General features: G+C 36.8%; 1 protein-coding gene and 1 pseudogene across 1 annotated transcript in view; both read right to left on the reverse strand.

Annotated features, from left to right (window-relative positions):
- LOC118021243 overlaps positions 1 to 349 on the reverse strand; it is an 18553-nt pseudogene extending 18204 nt beyond the window's left edge.
- The window catches only part of CRPPA (CDP-L-ribitol pyrophosphorylase A), a 300837-nt gene that overhangs the window by 230785 nt on the left and 54078 nt on the right, over positions 1 to 15974 (reverse strand). The gene's annotated exons all lie outside the window — the stretch shown is intronic.

Here is a 15974-nt window from a genome sequence, read left to right on the forward strand (position 1 = left end):
TAAATAAATAAATAAATAAATAAATAAATAAATAAATAAATAAATAAATAATTTTAAAAAAAATAATAATAACTTTCCAAAGAAAAGCAGAAGCAACATCTAGTATTTGTTACTAATGAAGATGTAAGTAGTGGTCTTAATTTTTTCATGTCCTTGTAGTAGAATGATATACACATGCCTTTGTAACCATCTGAAGTGTGAAGTGTACCTGCCCACTGCACTCCTGTGGGGACTGGTCACATGGCTTCCCTTGTCCAATGGAATGGGAGTGGAAGTGCCACTCTGATAGACGCATGCCTATTGCTTTTGAAGAATCACATCTTTCCACTTCTCTTCTAATTTCTGCCATTGCTCTAAGAAGTTCTCCAAGGTAGCTGCTGCCCCTTCAGCCTGGGCTCAAGAAACACACATAGAGCAAACCTGAGTACCGCCCTCAAGCAGGGAACCACATATAAAACACCAGACATGACGACAACAACCCAGTCAAGCCCAGCCTAGATCAACCAACACCCAGCCAATCTGCAGACAGGCAAGCAAGAATAATTGATTGTTGTTTCATGCTAGGAGTTTTGGGAATCTCTGCACCTCACAACAGCAATCACTTCTAATATGAAGTACTGTACTAGAAAATTTCACATGGGCTAGTTCATCCCAGTTCCCTTTGAGATAGGGCTTAAAGTAGTATCTATTTAACCATTAAGAAAATGAGGTAAGGAAACAGATTGACAGAGTAAGAACTCATATTCAAACCCCAACAGCATAATTTCAAAGTTTGTGGATTTTTATTACTATGATAGTCCCCCTTCTCATAGTTGGCTTCAGTGTATTAACAACAGCATTAACAAATATATCCTTATCCTGTTTCTAGTCTAGCATTTATGATGTCAATTTCAGAAGAGAAACTGAGAACTTAATTGGGGTCTCCTGATTTGTTTTTGTTCCTGCTCTGTCAGGATTTACTTTACCTGGGTGCAAACTTAATACCACTTTAAATGATATCACTGTTTTATCTTCCAGAAAATTGAGTCAAGACATAAGCAGCTACACGGGGGGGTGGGGTAATATAATTACACTGTTTATCATTTACACTGGATGAGAATAAATTTTTCTTTAGTAAATTAAATTTTTACAATGTCTTACGGAAAATAAGAGGACATCTTAATTACACAATTTGATAGTTACAAATCCTCTTGAAAAATTATGCAAGGAAAGATGTTCCTTTTAGAAATAAAAGTTAATAAATTATTTCACCTGAATGAATAAACATGGTGAATATAAAAAGTAAAATTTACTGAACTGTATATTGAGTGCCACATTTTGGTTTTTTTCACATAGTATTATACTGCTTTATAGACCACCAGGACATCATGTGACATGATTTGGAATAGGGTTGAAAACAAAGGGCATTTATGCATTCCAAAATCCATCAAAATCAGGTATGCAGTAAGTAGACTAGCCTACTTCTAATGAAAGGGGAAAAAATGTAACTTCCTTATACTCTTAATACCACTTAATATTTTGTGGTAGGGAACACACAGACTGCACCAATGGTGTAACCTATCTTCATCAGATTAAGGAAGGCTTTGAACATTTTTTAACCTATAAAGAAACTTCTGATTACCTTAAGGAAAAAGAAAAAAGCCTGACCAAAGCATCTTAGAAGTTTTAGTTATTCTTAGAATTAGATGATAAAATATTTATTCCTTGCATTTTTCTCATTACCCTGCAGACTACTATGGTTAAGAAAAAGGTGTGTTCCCAAGAAAGGAATTTAGTATCATTAAACACAAATAGGGTGTTTCCTGAACCTCCTTCACTGAACTCTATCAGAAAATAATGGAGTTAGTCATCCTATTTTCTTCCATTTCAAATACACTTATTCCCCTAAGGCATGTATATCTAAAACACACTCAACATCAGGACAAACCCACTAAGTTAAACCAAAAAGATGAAAACCAGAGATAAAAAGACAGACAATATGCTAATAAAAACCGAACTGCTGAATATACTTCCAACTAACTTGCTAAGGAAATACTCCAGTCTTTTCATTCTGTGTTGCTAATCTTATTGAAAAGGTATTTGTACAAGTAATTATACTTTTTATAAGCAGGGTGTATTAGAATAAAGCATGACATTGTTGTAATTATCAATTTCAGGAAACCTAACCGGTATTGTAATGATGCCACAATTTGGATCTTGTGTTTGCCATTTAACATATTTCGACCCTGTGCAAGTACCTTAACTTAATTAGAAAATAGGACTATATCACATACTATTTATTCTGCCTTCCATAAAGTATGTACTCTGTGAACTAGCAGTTTCCCTTTCCTTCTGTATGAATGGGTAATGCCATGTTAATTTAACAAATTAAGTGTATTGTAGGGTGAGGCAGAAGAGGACATTTTCAGTCAGTTTCAAGTGACTGTCTCTAAAAATCTTAAAAACACATGTACACTTCTCCTTGGTCAATCCCCACTCTACACAAACTCCCAACTAATCGAGCAGTAAAGAACAAATGAAAATGCATGCTGCAGAAAAACAGAAGCTTAGACACTCCAGACACCAAAATGAGAACTGCAGTCCAAAGAAAAGGGCAAGTGGCTCTAAAACAAGCAATAGGGATTTACTTCTTTTGTTCAATTAATAATGTATTTTAATATTTAATTGCTGTTTTAAGAAATCTAACACTGAATAGAAATATGTGGGTAAATCTGTTTTAATTCTGTAAGCTAAAATATCAGTTATTACTAGAGCTTTATTAACTGAGACCAGTATTTCTGTCACTGAAATAAATCTTTTGAAATTAATGGTCTCAATAAAGTGGAAAATCTATTTTAAAGCAACTGTTTATTCTCTAACAATTTGGAATATCCTTGTCATGATTCACCTGGCAAATGTCTTCACTACTATGACTTTTCATATACTTTGCATCATTCCATCAGCTCAGTGTGTTTGGGCTGTATTAATACTTTATACTAGCTTAGGCTTATGTCACCAACCAAATGACCACTGGGTATCTTTTCAACCTCTACTCAGTTTTTCTTAATAGGTAATCATTGCCATCCCCAGTCCAAAAAATTTTAGACATCATCTAGTCCAAATCCTTAACATTTGAATTATTAGGCCCAGAAAAACTAAAAACTATGCCCGTTATTATTCAAGGACATAGAAATACAATAGGGCATTTTCGACTCCCGATGTCATCATTGTTTATGACTCCTTCCATCACTGGGTAAATAGGCGTGAATAAAAAAGGTGTATTAGGATGCCAGAGTGGCAGGGCAGGCAAGTCCAGCAAAGAGAATACCCACCGGAAGAGTGGCTTGAGTAGGTACCTGGCTCGAAGTCCAAGTTCATTTAGTGGTACAGTACAAAGATTTGTGTTCACTTATGGCCTCAAGGCACTACTACTGCCTCTATTATGATTATATTACATAATTTATAGTCTTAGATCAAAATTTCTGACCCCAGTTATAATGGCTGGCTCAACAACTTCTATACCTTTATCTATTTTCAATATTAAAATATAATTGGAACAAGAAAAAAGTTTCACAGAAAAAACTTTACATTACTTCCAAATCTATCTCAAAATTATGGAACAATGAAAAAAGCTTATGTAATTAACCACATTTACATGTGAACTTTAGGGACTGAAGCAATCGAACCAACGAACAATGGAACTGCACTTAATACGTAGCTTTCATTAACTGTATACTACTTCCAGACGTTTACTTCTCAACCCAGCCCAGACTATATTTTCCCCTTTCATGGACAAGAATACAAAGACTCCAAGGAGTATAGCTACTGACTAGACAATGCGTAAGTTGTTAAAACTAGCAGAAACTCCACTGTCTTCCCCACTTCTTATTCTTAGAACAGGATGATTGTGATAGATTAACAGCCACAAATTCTCGGGGGAGGGAGGTCTGTTTTGCCTCTCCTTAAATATATTGGTTGGCTTCTAACTGCTCTGAGTTACAGAGTAAAATAGAAGTGCTAGGTTCCAGGTCTGTGCGCAGGCCATAACAAGACTGGCAGCTTTCAACCCGGTATCATAGAACAGTCTATATTCAAGCTCACTGTTGACCACAGCCAATAGATTTCAATCTAATTTTATCCCGGATGTTTTTTTAGTCCTCAGTTTTCACTGTACTCTCCTTTACACTTTCTCTATTTGTCTTGAAATTCATCAGATCTCATGCATTATGTCAAGGTTTTCTTGTAGATTCAACATTTTTTTTTCAACATTATTTTGAAATCCTATACTACTGTTTCCAATATGTCAGTCTTTTCCTAATAGACAGATTCTCTTAATATTAATCACCTTTACTTTTTTTTTTTTTTTTGAACATAGAGTAATTTTGAACTATAGAGTGGGCACTGTAGACATGTGGTACAGACTGTATATTATTTCCTCTTCCTTTGAAGGGTGGTGATTGGTGCCTGGTAAGGGTCTCTACTCCTAAGATGTGGTCCCTCTGGAGTATTAATAGAAATCCAAAGGTATTGACTAACTCTCTTTAACATGGCAGGACTGCAAGCTCCAACTCTGTCTCCTCTGGGGTGAGCACCTGCTTAAGTGTCTGGTCATCTTTCAGTCTTGCAGTTGATTCCCCCCCCCCGCTCCCCCTGCCCCGGGTCCCTTGGAATACTGTCCCATGCATACAGAGTTCTGGAGTCAGCAAAGGCTTTAAGCTGTCATATGCACGTATGGTCCCGCCCCCTCCTCTGTGGCCATTCTAAACTCCCTCAATTCTCAAATGCCCTGGGAGCCCCATGTTCAAGCTCTAGTTTCTCAGGACAAAAGTTTTAGCTTTCTTCCTTGACACTACAGGGACGGAGACGTGGCCTCAGGGACAACAACAAAAACTGTATCATTCACTCTTCAATAAGGACTTGTACACTACACATAATTTAAACAGGAAAGGTTTAATATAAAGTATTATTAACTGTATATGATAGTTTACTAACAATGACTAAAACTCTTTTAAAAATCTCAGGAAATAAATCCAAGGAAGGAAAAAACATAGAAAGGGGCCCCCACTCTCCAAGGCTGAAATTCAAACCTCATTTAAAAACATCTGGCTGCAGCCCACTGGATGGTCAAGAAGTTTAGCAACCTGACCTGGGCCAGAGACAGTGCACCATCAGTAAGCCAAGGCTGGTCTCAGAAACCATGGGCTAAAACTAGATGGCTAGGGACCTTAGGCTGATCAACAGGACACTGCACATGGGGACCACCAAGCTGGAGTCTACTGCTGGGCCAGGGAAGTAAGGCTGGCAGGCACAAAACCACATACTGGGACTGGACAAAGGGAAAACCTCCATTAGGGTGTCAGCAAACAAAAGCTGGCAGGCATGGAATGGAGGACCACAACTACCATCAGAAACTTGGTAGAGAATCAATACCACTCAATGCTGCACACACGCATGCTGATGGCAGCTGTGGAACCAGCAGGAATGCAAGCATACCAGAACCAGGAAGAGAAACGCCTTCCCCCACAGTGTCCCTTCAGCACCCTCCACTGAGGAAACTAAAATGTTCTTGGCAAAGAAGGATGTCCATGGGACATAGCAAGACAGTAAAAAGTAGATTTAGAGCTGGCAGACAATAAATTAAGTGGCACCGTATGTAAATGTGGATCTTACCCACGGTTTAGTCCCTTCAAGGGCTGAATCTCTTTCATTTCCTGCCTACTTTTAGTAACTAATGACTGCCTTCATACAAGGGTATCTATCATACGGGTACACATAACACAAATATATCATCTCTTTGTGTCTCTTATTACATATAGGTAGCATAGCTTTTATTTTTTTATGTACGTGAGGACTGGCCATTTGAACTATTCTGGCATTAATATAAGTCAAAAGCTCTGGATAATGATATGATGTTGAATCTAGAGAATACTTTGAGCAGAGAAATACCACTCTTTTAATGTTTCAGACTATCTACTGTGAGGTTTATGAAACGTATGGCCATTTTGGCATTCAAGGGTACACGTTAAGTTTCACTAACAAACCCTTACCCAAGATATTCTCAGGGAAAAAAAGATTTCTACTAATAAAAAAAAAAAAAAAAACACAAAAACAAAAACCTGAGTTTACTCAAAACACATATGAAATGGCCTCCTCAAACTGGCCAGATAATGCCGAAGTCACATTCTTAGCTCATAATTTGAAATACTCTCAAGATGTTAAAGTCCAAAAAACATGTCCATAAAATGAAACAAACTTCAAAATCATGTGTCGCTATTTTTAGGTGTTAAAATCTATAAAGTTTAAGTACACGTTAAAGGGCATGTAGTTTGAAGGGATGGATTACACAAAACTCACTCGGATTGGGAGTATTCTCCATAACAAAGGTTGTTCCTAAACATGCCAACTTCAATATTACGTAGTTAGTAATCTTTTTAATGTCGTTATATAGGACTTCAAAGTTCTAGGCAGCAGACTAATAAACCACAACCCTGTGGGAACCACCTGAAAGCAAAACTTTCCTTCTACTTCTTGTGGCAATACTTTGTGAAACAATAAGAAAGTTGTATTACAAAATCAGTAACTCTGACACCAAACACCACAGAATATTTTTATGAAAGACTTATGTGTCTTCTAAAAATGTATTCCTATGTCAACAAGGTAAGAAAATTTAGCAGTGCTCACCACTCAGTAAGAGTTGGCTGTACCTCAGATAGACAGATAAAGTGTGGACACAACTCCACATTTGAATTAGAGGATTTATTACTCTGGTGAGCAGGGGTACTGTAAGTGATCTGATCCCTTGTCACATAGGAATCAGACTTTACAAAGCTGTCAGAATTGCTGTGGAAGGCGCAGACTAAAGGACGGGGAGAAGGAAAAGAGGAGTCGTCATTAAGTAGTCAATCTGACAAGCCAAACCTCCCTGGACACCAAAGGGGGACTTTGAGGAGAAGTCATGGAGAGGTCTATGAACAATAGGCGCTCAAGTGTAGCTACCACCTCAATAAATCTGCTGAACCAAGACTGATGATGGTAAACAGCACTGATGGCTAGCCATCATGAGGAGGAGCTACATGGTGGAATGAGATGGGAAGGACAGGTTGGAACCCACCAGACACAATTTGTCTGTCAGTCACCTAGTCTGACAGCACAAAGACCTTACAAGAAAAATGGCTTCTGTTTCACCTTGGTTTTCCAAATCTCCCTCTTGCTCCTTTGATGAATCTAACCAAGTAAATAAGTAAATCAATAAGAGTTCCCAATTTAACCAAACTAGCATACGGACACCTACCAGAAATGAATATGTAATTTAGATACACACAAAAATGAATTTATTAAGTCATCCATCTGCTTAAAATACACCTAGTATATGAAAAAGACGTGAATATAATTTTAAGGTTTTAAAATCCATGTTCCTTCATTAGAAATGTATCCTCAAAACAGCTCACCGTTCTTTATCCATCATCTCCAGTTTTTCTGAAGTTAACAAGCTTCAAATAGGACTCAAAGTTCTTAGATCTTCCTAAGAAGTTGGTTTCATTTTGGCCATCAACTCCTAAGCTACCACCTGGACGCTAACACCTCCACCACACAAGGTAACATAAAAGATTGAAGGACTTAATGTGATTGCAATTTACTTCAGTATTTGAGTCTGTATGAACCCATACCTGGATGAACAGAAACAACGTACTAACATACTCTATCCAGTCTGATTCAGTGTCCACTGTTTGCTTCATCTTTTATTTTCATGGACACCTGCGATTAGATTGCATCTATACTGTTTTTGCAGCTATTCAACACCAGTAAAAATAGCAGTTCATATATTAAGACATGATTCTTAAAGAATAAGTGTGAACTAAACTAAGAGTAAGAAAAGAATTTGCTAGTATTCCTCTGTAAAGTTTTCACAGTAAGTCGTTTTCTACTCCAGAGTATATAAGGAAAAGAATTTCATTTTTCTTTAAGAGCATGCCAAATCTTATACTATCAAGAAATCCTCTAATTTTTTACATTCTCCCATTAATATGTATCGAATACCTACTAGGTTTGAGGCACTGTGCTTCATAATGAAGACAGAAGAATAAAAGAGAAATGGTTAATGTCTGTAATATTAGAGAGTGCTTTATTACTCTAAGTAGCCAAAAGAGTCTTTAAAAAAAGTTGGATGTCTCATACTTCTTTATTTCAAAACTTACTGTAAAACTACAGTGATCAAATAAGTATGGTCCTAGCATAAAGGCATATAGACCAACTGAATACAACAGAGTGCCCAGAAATAAACCCCTGCTTACATAAAATTAATTTTTTTACAAGGGTGCAAAAACCATTCAATGGGAAAGGACAACCTTTTTACAAACGGCACTGGGAAAACTGGATATCCAGATGCAAAAGAATCAAGTTGGGTTTTATTTAACACCATATACAAAACTCAAAATGAAACAAAGACCTACCTATAAGAATAAAAATTATAAAACTCTAAGAGGAAAGCTTTATGACATTCAGTTTGGCAGGGATTTTATTGGATTTAATGCCAAAAGCATAGGCAATAAAATTAGGAATAGGTAAGCTAGGCTGTATTAAAATTAAGCTTATTTATTAGAAGACACGATCAAAGTGAAAAGGCAATCCATGAGAGAGGAGAAAATATTTGCAAGTTATCTGTTAAGGAGTAAATATCCAGAGTATATTAAAAACTGAGAACAATGAAAAAAACCAGCCCAGTTTTTTTAAAAGGGCATAGGACTTGAATAGACAGGTATCTAAAGAAAATATGTACTTTGTAAACAAATGGTCTCCTACAGGTTTTTAATTATGCCAACAGGTGATGATATCAATAAAACAGATCAATTTCTAAAAATATAATGTGTCAAAATGGGCTCAAAGGAGAAAGCCTAGATAATAATCATTACAGAAATGATAATGTTAATTGAATAACCACCAAAAAGCCATTCTCCTAACCTTATCACCCCCTAAAACAATCTTCAAGCTTCGGCAATTTTACCAGGAACTTCTATCAGAATTTGAATATTAAATTTGTTTCTTATAAAAATTTTTCCAGAGAATAAATGAGGAAAAATGACCTACCTCATGAAATACAGTGTTGCTATGAAAATCAAGTAAGGACAACACAAGAACATAAGACAATTTCACTTATAAACAGAAAAAAATCCCACATGAAATACCAAGTAGCTAAGTCCAATAGTATAAAAAATACTATTAAGGATTGTTCATCCCAGAATCACAAAGATAGCTCAACATCAGTAAGTCTATCACATGAATTCACTATCAGCAAGACAGAGAAGTAACAAAATGATCTTACAAGATACAGAAAAATAGTTTCTCAGAAAGTGTAATGCCGTCTTGTGAAATTTTTAAAGAAATAAACCTTCTTGGAAAAGAGAAATTAAAGACTTTCAAACCAAAACCTTAGAGCAAAGATTTTAAGAAATTAGATGAAGTCTGTTTAACGACAGAATCGAGAAAAACATAACCCCATTTTCTTTTCTCTTCTACAACATAATACTAGTGGTCCTGGCAAAAGTGACAACAAAATACATATTTGAAGGATAAAGACATATTTGTCATTATTTACAAATAACATCGTTTATGTAAAACACTTTAGAAGACTTCACATATAAATTTAAAACCAGAGTTCAATGACATTGTCTTTTACCACCTAGCTCATTCATTCAGTCCCAGGGGAAGCCAGATCCATTATGACTTAACTTTGTCCAGAGGTAGCTATATGGAGAAATCAGATTCTGGCTTGTGGCCTTAGCTATAGGGCCATGTGGGTCTATATATGTTTGGTTAGTTTGGTGGCCTAGGCATGGGAGACCAAGAGAATCTGAGGGAGGGCATAGGATGGGACTGATGATCTATTTATTGACCTTTATTTTATATAACTTTGAAACCTTAAGTTTCCACTGATTGGAAGTTTTCATTGCAATGCTTGGAAGCTATTTTTCAATTTAAAGACCAAGTTGATGTCTTTAAACAGTGGGTTGTTTCACTCATGAACATTATATGGCTTATTTAGATCTTTTACGTTCTTTGAAGGATTTTTACTTCGTTCTATATTGTGTATTCCCTATAAGTGATTTCTTAGTTTATTACAGCTAATATACATAATCCATCTTTTATATTTTCTAATTTTTATTTGCTACTGGGTATTAAGTTTTCTCACAGGCCCTTTTGGTAGATTGCACTTAAAAGACAATGTCATTGAACTCTGGTTTTAAATTTGTATGTGAAGTCTTCTAAAGTGTTTTACATAAACGATGTTATTTATAACGTACAGAAATGTAGTATGTAGAAAAGTTCATCTTCCCTTGAAATCAAACAAAGCCAAAATGCAACAGAGATAAATACTTATCAGATGGAGAATAATTAGAAAGTTACAAAATGTTTTAACTATAGAACTTGTGGCTAAAATTAGAATCCTGTCCTCCCACTTCATGGGTTCTTAAATGGGCACAGCTATTCTGGAGAGCAATCTGGTAATAGGTTACTGAAATTAAAAAGGTATTTATCCTGTGACCTCCCAACTGTACTTCTTGATACATACCCCAAAGAAAACTTGGGGCCATAAAGTGACAGAGAAGAACATTCATTTCTGCATATTTGATTGAAAGCAATGGAGGGGTCCACTCCTGGAAGATAGCAACAGATAAAATGTGGTTTGTGCATGATTGAAAGTTACCAAGTAATCAAAAAAGTTTTAGATTCTTCAACATGAGTGATTTCCTAAATGCTGAATAAAAGTCAATCTTTAAGGTCAATTTTGAAAGGATACATTTTAAGAATCTATCTAACAAAGTTATTAAAAAGAAAAACATTAAACAGAAGTTCTTATGGAATCTTAAGATGTTAAGGAAAGAAAAAGTAGTTTAAAATCTAAAATCTAAAACGGCGGCTAGCACAGATAAACAATAGCAGCCAACAGTAAACCAAAACAATCAACTCAGTTCTACAGATCTAAGGTCCAAAACCAAACAAAAAAGATGGAATGAAGAAGTTTGTACTTTAGCTGAACCACTGAATTCTACTCATGAAACTAATACTACACTATTTGTTAACTAAAATTTAAATAAAAATTTGAAACATTCAAAAAACAGTTTGTGCTTTAATGGGTCTCTCAATACATGTTTAGTACCATTTTCAATATTAAGACATGTTGGGGTGCAAAGGAACAGATTTTAAAGGTTTTAGTACGTGAGAAAATTATCAGGAATTCCGGAGTTCACTAAATGAGGAGGAGATGGTGGTGAAGCCCAAAGTAGAAGTGTTCTCTCTGTTTAATGAAAAGTGGAAAGCTTATAACAAAAATAGAGATGGTAGGATAAAAGGTACATATATAGTAGGGAACAAGTCATGATGCCCACAGACTGCAGTTTTGAGCAATAAAAGATAGCTTCAGGCCCTGCTAAGGAGCTGGTACTTTTTTTTTTATTATTATGTTATGTTAATTGCCATTCATTACATCATGATGCAGTGTTCCATGATTCATTGTTTTCACGTAACACCCAGTGCTCCATTCAATACGTGCCCTCTTTAATACCCATCACCAAGCTAACCCATCCCCCCACCGCCCTCCCCTCTAGAACCCTCAGTTTGTCTCTGAGTCCATAGTCTCTCATGGTTCGTCTCCCCCTGATTTCCCCTCCTTCATTTTTCTTTTTTTTTTTTTTAACATATAATGTATTATTTGTTTCAGAGGTACAGGTCTGTGATTCAACAGTCTTACACAATTCACAGCGCTCACCATAGCACATACCTCCCCCAGGTCTATCACCCAGCCACCCCATGCCTCCCACCCGCCACTACTCCAGCAACCCTCAGTTTGTTTCCTGAGATTAAGAATTCCTCATATCAGTGAGATCATATGATACCTGTCTTTCTCTGATTGACTTATTTCACTCAGCATAATACCCTCCAGTTGCATCCATGTTGCTGCAAATGGCAAGATTTCATTCCTTTTGATGGCTGCATAATATTCCATTGTATATATATACCACTTCTTCTTTACCCATTCATCTGTCAATGGACCTCTTGGCTCCCTCCATAGTTTGGCTATTGTGGATATTGCTGCTATAAACATCGGGGTGCACATACCCCTTCAGATCCCTACATTTGTATCTTTGGGGTAAATACCCAGTAGTGCAATTGCTGGGTCGTAGGGTAGCTCTATTTTCAACTTTTTGAGGAACCTTCATCCTGTTTTCCAGAGTGGCTGCACCAGCTTGCATTCCCACAAACGGTGGAGGAGGGTTCCCCTTTCTCTGCATCCCCGCCAACATCTGTCATTTCCTGACTTGTTAATTTTAGCCATTCTGACTGGGGTAAAGTGGTATCTCATTGAGGTTTTGATTTGGATTTCCCTGATGCCGAGCGATGTTGAGCACTTTTTCATGTGTCTGTTGGCCATTTGGATGGCTTCTTTGGAAAAATGTCTGTTCATGTCTTCTGCCCATTTCTTGATTGGCTCATTTGTTCTTTGGGTGTTGAGTTTGATCAGTTCTTTATAGATTTTGGATACTAGCCCTTTATCTAATATGTCATTTGCAAATATCTTCTCCCATTCTGTTGGCTGTATTTTGGTTTTGTTGACTGTTTCTTCTGCTGTGCAAAAGATTTTTATCTTGATGAAGTCCCAATAGTTCATTTTTGTCCTTGCTTCCCTTGCCTTTGGAGATGTTTCTAGGAAGAAGTTCCTGCGGCTGAAGTCAAAGAGGTTGCTGCCTGTGTTCTCCTTTAGGATTTTGATGGACTCCTGTCTCACATTGAGGTCTTTCAACCATTTGGAGTCTATTTTTGTGTGTGGTGTAAGGAAATGGTCCAGTTTCATACTTCTGCATGTGGCTGTCCAATTTTCCCAATACCATTTGTTGAAGAGACTGTCTTTTTTCCATTGGACATTCTTTCCTGCTTTGTCAAAGATTAGTTGACCATAGAGTTGAGGGTCCATTTCTGAGCTCTCTATTCTGTTCCATTGATCTATGTGTCTGTTTTTGTGCCAGTACCATACTGTCTTGATGATGACAGCTTTTAACAGAGCTTTAAGTCCGGAAATATGATGCCACCAGCTTTGCTTTTCTTTTTCAACATTCCTCTGGCTATGCGGGGTCTTTTCTGGTTCCATACAAATTTTAGGATGATTTGTTCCATTTCTTTGAAAAAAGTGGATGGTATTTTGATAGTGATTGCATTAAATGTGTAGATTGCTCTAGGTAGCATTGACATCTTCACAATATTTGTTCTTCCAATCCATGAGCATGGAACATTTTTCCATTTCTTTGTGTCTTCCTCAATTTCTTTCATGAGTATTTTATAGTTTTCTGAGTACAGGTTCTTTGCCTCTTTGGTTAGATTTATTCCTAGGTATCTTATGGTTTTGGGTGCAATTGTAAATGGGGTCGACTCCTTAATTTCTCTTTCTTCTGTCTTGTTGTTGGTGTATAGGAATGCCACTAATTTCTATGCACTGATTTTATAACCTGCCATTTTACTGAATTCCTGTATGAGTTCTAGCAGTTTTGGGGTGGAGTCTTTGGGGTTTTCCACATAAAGTATCATGTCCTCTGCAAAGAGTGAGAGTTTGACTTCTTCTTTGCCAATTTGGATGCCTTTGATTTCTTTTTGTTGTCTGATTGCTGTGGCTAGGACTTCTAGTATTATGGTGAATAGCAGTGGTGATAGTGGACATCCCCACTGTATTCCTGACCTTAGGGGGAAAGCTCTCAGTTGTTCCCCATTGAGAATGATATTCACTGTGGGTTTTTCATAGGTGGCTTTTATGATATTGAGGTATGTATCCTCTATCCCTATACTCTGAAGAATTTTGATCAAGAAAGGATGCTGTACTTTGTCAAATGCTTTTTCTCAATCTATTGAGAGGATCATATGGCTCTTGTTCTTTCTTTTATTAATGTATTGTATCACATTGATTGATTTGCGGATGTTGAACCAACCTTGCAGGCCAGAAATAAATCCCACTTGGTCATGGTGAATAATCCTTTTAATGTACTGTTGGATCCTATTGGCTAGACATCTTGGCTCCCTCCATAGTTTGGCTATTGTGGACATTGCTGCTATAAAAATCAGGGTGCACGTACCCTTTCAGATCCCTACATTTGTATCTTTGGGGTAAATACCCAGTAGTGCAATTGCTGTATCATATGGTAGCTCTATTTTTCAACTTTTTGGTGAGAATTTTTGCATCCATGTTCATCAAGGATATTGGTCTGTAATTGTCTTTGTCTGGTTTAAGGATCTAGGTAATAGTGGCCTCATAAAACGAGTTTGGAAGTTTTCCTTCCATTTCTATTTTTTGGAACAGTTTCAGAAGAATAGGTATTAATTCTTCTTGAAATGTTTGGTAGAATTCACCTGGGAAGCCATCTGGCCCTGGGCTTTTGTTTTTTGGGAGATTTTTGATGACTGCTTCAATTTCCTTAGTGGTTATAGGTCTGTTCAGGTTTTCTATTTCATCCTGGTTCAGTTTTGGTAGTTGATACATCTCTAGGAATGCATCCATTTCTTCCAGGTTATCTAATTTGCTGGCACAGAGTTGCTCATAATATGTTCTTATAATTGTTTGTATTTCTTTGGTATTGGTTGTGATCTCTCCTCTTTCATTCATGATTTTGTTGATTTGGGTCATTTCTCTTTTCTTTTTGATAAGTCTGGCCAGGGGTTTATCAATCTTGTTAATTCTTTCAAAGAACCAGCTCCTAGTTTCGTTGATCTGTTCTACTGTTCTTTTGGTTTCTATTTCATTGATTTCTACTCTGATCTTTATGATTTCTCTTCTCCTGCTGGGTTTAGGCTTTATTTGCTGTTCTTTCTCCAGCTCCTTTAGGTGTAGGGTTAGGTTGTGTATTGAGACCTTTCTTGTTTCTTGAGAAAGGCTTGTATCGCTATATACTTTCCTCTTAGGACAGCCTTTGCTGAAACCCAAAGATTCTGAACAGTTGTGTTTTCCTTTCCATTTGTTTCCATGAATTTTTTAAATTCTTCTTTAATTTCTTGGTTGACCCATTCATTCTTTAGTAGGATGCTCTTTAGCCTCCATGTGTTTGAGTTCTTTCGGACTTTCCTCCTGTAATTGAGTTCTAGTTTCAAAGCATTGTGGTCTGAAAATACGCAGGGAATGATCCCAATCTTTTGGTACCAGTGGAGACCTGATTTGTGACCTAGGATATGATCTATTCAGGAGAATGTTCCATGGGCACTAGAGAAGAATGTGTATTCTGTTGCTTTGGGATGGAATGTTCTGAATGTATCTGTGAAGGCATTTGGTCCAGTGTGTCATTTAAAGTCTTTATTTCCTTGTTGATCTTTTGCTTAGATGACCTGTCCATTTCAGTGAGGGGGGTGTTAAAGTCCCCTACTATTACTGTATCGTTGTCAATGTGTTTCTTTGCTTTTGTTATTAATTGGCTTATATAATTGGCTGCTCCTGTGTTAGGGGCATAGATATTTACAATTGTTAGATCATCTTGTGGGTAGACCCTTTAAGTAGGATATAGTGTCCTTCCTCATCTCTTATTATAGTTTTTGGTTTAAAATCTAATTTGTCTGATAAAAGGACTGCCATCCCAGCTTTCCTTTGGTGTCCATTAGCATGGTAAATGATTTTCCAGCCCCTCACTTTCAATCTGGAGGTGTTTTGGGGTCTAAAATGAGTCTCTTGCAGACAGCATATCGATGGGTCTTGTTTTTTAATCCAGTCTGATAGCCTGTGTCTTTTGATTGGGGCATTTAGCCCATTTATATTCATGGCAACTATTAAAAGATAGGAATTTAGAGCCATTGTATTGCCTGTAAGGTGACTGTTACTGTATATTGTCTGTGTTCCTTTCTGGTCTACGTTACTTTTAGGCTCTCTCTTTGCTTGGAGGACCCCTTTCAATATTTCTTGTAGGGTTGGTTTTGTGTTTGCAAATTCCTTTAGTTTTTGTTTGTCTTGGAAGCTTATTATCTCAAGGAGCTGG

This window comes from Mirounga leonina, unplaced genomic scaffold, assembly GCF_011800145.1.
Source record: "Mirounga leonina isolate KUSES-001 unplaced genomic scaffold, KU_Mleo_1.0 Mir_174, whole genome shotgun sequence".
In the NCBI taxonomy this organism is placed as follows: Eukaryota; Metazoa; Chordata; class Mammalia; order Carnivora; family Phocidae; genus Mirounga; species Mirounga leonina.